The 6,000-nt window shown below is 44.0% G+C and overlaps 1 long non-coding RNA gene across 1 annotated transcript in view; it reads right to left on the bottom strand.

Moving 5' to 3' along the window:
* Nucleotides 1–1,828: 1,828 nt before the first annotated feature.
* LOC133258342 (uncharacterized) overlaps nucleotides 1,829–6,000 on the bottom strand; it is a 28,069-nt gene continuing 23,897 nt past the window's right edge. Inside the window, exon 2 of the long non-coding RNA XR_009739977.1 lies at nucleotides 1,829–5,523. This is a non-coding gene — a long non-coding RNA (uncharacterized LOC133258342). The remainder of the gene's footprint in view (nucleotides 5,524–6,000) is intronic.

Raw genomic sequence — 6,000 nt, 5'->3', positions numbered from 1 at the left:
TCCCCGTGGAGAGGAGGTCGGGCTGTTCTCCTAATTCTTGGCTTTCACCATCTCCAGATGGGACTTTGAAGGAAAATGATCCATTACACCCAACCTTTCATCCTCCCCACTAAGCAAGTGGCTTGGCCTGGGACGTGGATGGAGGGTGAAAAAAGAAAGCCATGACCGAACAGTTTGCCCCAAACATTTTCCCAAATGTTTCAGAAATTCAGGAAGTTTACGAGGTTTCTAGTGAGGAAAGGGAAGGTTTCTCTTTTTCTTGAATAAATTTTTTTTGTTTTGTTTCATCTGGTGCTCTGAATCCCTTGACTGCAGAACTGAAGAATGCCTTCCTCTAGTTAGTTAATGGGTTCATTTTCAGGCTTCTTCAACTTAAGAGCTTTAAGTCCTCACCTCTCAAGGATCGTCAGGATTTCTTGAGTGGCTTTAAAAAATGCAGATGCTCAGGCTCCGTCCCTGCAGAGTCGGTGACGACAGGTGTGGCCTGGGGACCCTCCACAGCACAGCAAGGACTGAGCTCTAGACACGCAGGCCCTCTGAGACGTCCCCTCACATGACTCGGATAACAGTGCCGGGAGGGCGCTGCTGTTCACTCCTGGGAAGAGAGGCCCACGGTCTGACGTTGTGTGTCCCGCTCCGTTTGTTTTAAGGATTTCTGCCAACCTTAAATGTGAGAACACCTTCCTCCTGCTCTTCTGGGGTGGCTCCCAGTTACGCTATGAAAAGCTATTTTGCTCCTGAGGCTCTAACTTCAGAGATACGTTGCTTTTCGTTTTTATAAATAAGAAACATCTTGTAATTGTTTCTGATTATAAAGGCGTATGTTCATTATTAAAAGCACAATGCAGAATATATAAAGAATAAAACCGTCTGAAGAAGATAAAAGGCACATGTAATACGTGCACCTGAAAACAACCGCCATTCACACATATCGTGCAAAACACCACTTCATGTCTGATCACAAAGTTGGGATCATATGGTATAAATGGGTTTGTTACTTGATTCTTTCATCGGGAAGATGCTTAAGGTCAACAAATAAATACAAAACCACGAATGTGTGTGTGTTTGCTCTCATGACGGTGTAATATTCCACCACACAGATGTACTATAGTTTATTCAAAGAACTGGATTTTGATTTCACTGACTTTCTCTAATTTTCTCTTTATTTTCTATTTCCAGCTTCCCCAGACATGATTTCATTTCCCTCTAGACAACAGACTTGGGGCAAAAAACTTGATCCAATCAGGATTTGAGGTGATTTGAGGGAAACTCCAGGCTTTCTAAGGGCTGTCCTTATATCTGGGGCTTGGCACTGCAGGATCTCAGGCTAAAAACCTGAACTGTTCATCAGGGCCCTTGTTTCCTGCCACACCCTGATGTGCAGTTTTACCTCCTCAGCTCTGTTAGACTGTTCAGGCTGTTTAATCAGGCAGCCTCTTAGCAACTATTTTCTGCTTACTTTCTTGGCTTCGAGACCCAGGCTCATCTATGGTGTGGCAAATTCCTCGAGGACAAACGCAACACACAGTAGTACAGATCGTCGGGGCTCACTTTTCTGCAGTTCCCTTTACTTTACGACCTTGGCACCTCAAGCCCTGGCTGCCTTGCTAACTGTGCATTCACTTCTGCCTCCAAACTCGAAAAATCTCTAGGCAACTATTCTCTGCCCGGTCTCAACCTCCTGCACAGAAAATGAGCCTTTCCTTGAGGGTAAAGGGGACCAAGAAAGGTCAGCCCACCCCAGAATATTGTCGTTATTAACTTTGGGCTCTTAGCTCTTCAATATTAATTTTCTTGGGCTGTGCAACAAATTATACATAAACGTAGATGCTTAAAATGACACACTTTATTTCACAAGTTCTTAGGGTCAGGAATCCAGACACAGCTTAGCTGGGTCCTCTGTGTCCACTAGAGGCAGGATCGCCTCTCAAGGCGAGACCAGGGAAGGTTCCGCTCCCAGGTACACTCAGGAGTCATACTTGTGGGCTGCAGGGCTGAGGGCCGTTCCCAGCCAGCTTCTGGCCACAGTCCCTCTGTTCCCACCCCATGAGCTACTCCCCTGCGGCTGCCCGCTCCATCAGCGTCTACACGCTGAGAAGCTACACACTGGGAGAGCTTGCTAGCCAGGTGGACCTTACAGTCTCACGTCGTGGAATCACAGAGTGACAGCCTGGCACTTTTGTGATAACGCTGGTTACAGACCACTTAGAAGTCACACCTGCACTCAAGAGAAAGGGATTGCACAGAGGCATAGACTCCATAGCTGGGGACCATCTGAGAATCCACTATCATGGCCTGCCTGCCCTGGCCAATTTTTGATGACCAGATTCAAAAGCTTTCCCCCACCCCTCAGTTTTGTTTTTATAGTTTTCTTGGTAGAAAGTTGGGTTTAATACAAGTTACTCTATCAGTGCTGCAAGCAGAAAAGTATACATGAACTTTTTTGTGGGAAGATACACATAACATATAATGCACCATTTTAACCATGTTAAAGTGTATGATGTAGCGGCATTTAGTTCACTCTGCAGGGCGTGCAAGCATCACCACTACCAAATTCTAGAACATATTCATCACCGCACAGGGAAACCCTACACCCATCCATCGACTCCACTCCCTTCTCCCCCAGGCCCTGGAAACCATAAGTCTGCTTTCCGCCTCTATGAATGAGCCTATTCTGAATATTTCATGTTAACTGAATCATACAGTGTGTGGCCTTTTGTGTCTGGCTTCTTTCAGCATCACTGAAACCAAGGATCACTCATGTTGTAGCATGGTGTCCAGGCTTCTTTTCTGTTTATGGCTGAAACATGTACAGATATGCTGTGGCTACTTTTAATTCACGCAGATAAATCTGACTATAGATCTCATTATGCTTTTTACTCTGTTTTGATTCAGGAACTTAAAAAAAAATTATTTTCTTTGAGGTACAATGGTCAAGCGTTACAACTGGATGAGCTTTGATAAATGTATGCATTTATGAAACTACCACCACAATCCTTATCACACAGAACGCTTTGATCTCAATGTTTTCTTGCGCCTCCTGTAGACAAGCGCGTTGGCCTACCAGGGGCCCGGGACGGACACTGATCTGCTTTCTGTCACCACAGTTTTGCTTTTCCCAGAATTTCATATAAATGAAACCATTCAGTGCAGCATCCAATGATTGGGGCTTCCATGGATAATATGGAAATTGGAGAGGAGAAGTTATCAAAGAAACAATTTTCCATTACAAAATTCCCCAGGGAGATAGAGAGACTTCAATGTTATAATTAAAAGGTCCTATTCTATGTCTAGCATGATAAATAAAAAACAAGACATAAAGCAACACATAAGAACCTCTGACGCTTAGACACAGCCATGTGAAATTTAACAGAACAAAAAAGGGCCAATCTGAAAGATGAAGAAAACCACAGGACTCCTACAGGAGGGAGAGTAAGATGGGTGTCAAGCAATACCAGATGTTGGAATCAAAAGGATCAGTGCCTTGTAAGTGCTGAGAGTAAGTGATTCGGAACCTAGGATGCTATACAAGCCACACTGTCAATCAAGTCTGAAGAGCCAGTAAACAAACTATTAACTGTGCCAGGATGCAGACATTTTATTTCTCACGTGCTGTATACTGCTTCTTAGGAAGCCCTCGTGTCCCAGCCAAATGAGACAGTAAACAAAGTCTCCTCCTCAGCTGAACAGTAAGGGTTCCAGAGTTGACAGAACAAAGCAGGTTTAGAGAAAAACCAGTCCAGCTTGCTGCAGGAAGACGGACAACTCCAGCGGGGAGCTCTCCTGGGGAAAAGGAGGTCCATATGGCTTACAGAACTACTGAGAGGCGGGATGAACTCAAGAACGTGATGAAGGGAGGAAACACTAGATACTCCATAAAGTAAAAGCTGTCAAGGAGACACACGTGATCATAACACACTAGCTTTGCAGTGAACAGTCTCCACACAGATAACAATGTCATTATTTTATTGATATGGAAGACCTTAAAAATCCACCTACAGACAAAGAGAGCAATTAATTTTTGTTCCAAATAGCATACAAAGCGTGTAAAAGTGCTTATGACAAAGGGGTGAGGAGTGCGAAGAGGATGTGATGGAAGGATAGGAAGGCTGTATGCTTATATTACAACCTGAAGTGTTGACAGATAATGTTCTAGACTGATGTTCTGATGTTCTAAGAAAGAGAAATTTAACTCTACTATCTGACGTTAAGGTAATTAGCAGAGAGATAAATAGGTGATATAACTACATTGGGGGCAGGAGGAGAATACAGGTAAGGGGATCCCTAAATTTGCTAAGTAAATAATGATAATAAAAAGTATATCATCTAACTAGCAGTGTTTTAAGTGAATGGGTGTGTGTGCGTGTGCGTGCTGAAGGACGGGCTTGGTGTGTTCAGGAAGTCAGAAAAATAAACACTGCATATATCTTTCATTGGGGCACTATTTTTATGAACATTTTTGGTAAATAGTAAAGCATTTGGTAAATGGTAGATTAAAAAAAAGTATATCATCTAGAAATACACTGGCAAACACAAGAAGAGTTAGTGATGCCTGGGGATTTGAACTAGGGAGAAAAGGACTAGAATAAGAACTTCTGCTTTTCAGTACCTTCCCTCTGATTTTTAAGACTATGCATATGTGTTATTTTTTATAAAATGTGAAAACACAAACATTTCAAAAGCAAGGTAATTTAAAAGATGGTACTGACTTGAGAACTAAGGTCCAGATTTATGAAAAACTCAGCAGACTGTAAAAATGAGTCAGATTTTACCATAGGTTATGATATGATCTTAAAAATTTTTTATCCAGGGAAAGACTGACTACACTTTGCAGAAAACAAAGATTCCGAGGCACTGGGTGACGTGGTTTAAGACATGAGACAGGTTCCAGCAAGGATGCTGCTGCCCTGGAACAAGGCAGAGGGGACAAGGGCCTGGGCCAGAGCAGTGAGCACTGGGGGTGAGGAAGGCTGGCGGGGGCTGTGCGGGTGTGCTGGGGTGGGAGGTGAAGAATCAAGGGTCACAGGTGGGCTGACTGAGGGAGCAAGACGATGAAGGCCTTAGACTTGGTCATAATGCACCTGAAATGAATCAAGTGGCCTTGGGAAGGTCACCGGATCAGGTGGAAACAGGAGTGTATGGCTCCGGAGGGAGGGGTCAGGCAATAACACAAATCTGCCCAGTGTCCACTGAAGCCATGATGGTGGGTTAAATGGCTCAGACAGCGCTCAGAGGAGCAGCCTTGGCCAGGAAAGCATCACCAAAAGCATCTGATCACCACGGCGTGTGGAGTGGTGGCAGCATCCCGGGGATGGACGTCTCAGTGGACACCCAGCCACCTGGCTCGGGCACACCTCTCCTGGCCGGACCTCCTCCTTCAAGGCTCAGCTTTTACTCTTCATCTCAGAACTCCTGCCACAGACACTGTGGGAGACTCCTTTTATCTTCATGTTCTCTATCACAATTGTCTTGTTGTGTGGCATGTAATGAACAGTTTATTTAGTGGCCAACAGAATACACAGGCTGTGAAAAATAACCAGAAAAGCAAATGAATTTTTCATTTAATCGTTCTGTAGGTAGAATTTTAGGTGGAGAAGCGAGGGCAGCTGGTTCTCTCGGTCAGTGTATTTACTGGGACTTATTTTCCACGTAGTGCTGGGCCATGCTGCCTTGGTTGTTGATTTCAGTACAGGCAAGGTATCTCTTTACCTCTCACGGAATAACTTCAGAAGCAACTAGATATTTGGAAAAAGTGACAACGGTCTGAATGTTAAATAATAATCTGAACAATTTACTGATACACTTAAAGGGAAAAACAAGTGGAATTAAAGTGTTCAACTGCACTGCAATAGGCAAGGCTTGATAACTGTCTCCTTGGAAACCAATTACTGCTTGACTTCCTGTGGCCACAAAGACAAGGAGAACTGGGGGAACATAAAAACCAAAGGAAACTTTGAGTTGACAGATGGGTCATAAATATCAAGTTTTCTCAGTGGAGGC

Source organism: Bos javanicus, chromosome 12 (assembly GCF_032452875.1).
Source record: "Bos javanicus breed banteng chromosome 12, ARS-OSU_banteng_1.0, whole genome shotgun sequence".
Taxonomy (NCBI): Eukaryota; Metazoa; Chordata; class Mammalia; order Artiodactyla; family Bovidae; genus Bos; species Bos javanicus.
Note: the sequence above shows the minus strand (reverse complement) of the source record. Positions and strands in the feature narration are given on the sequence as shown.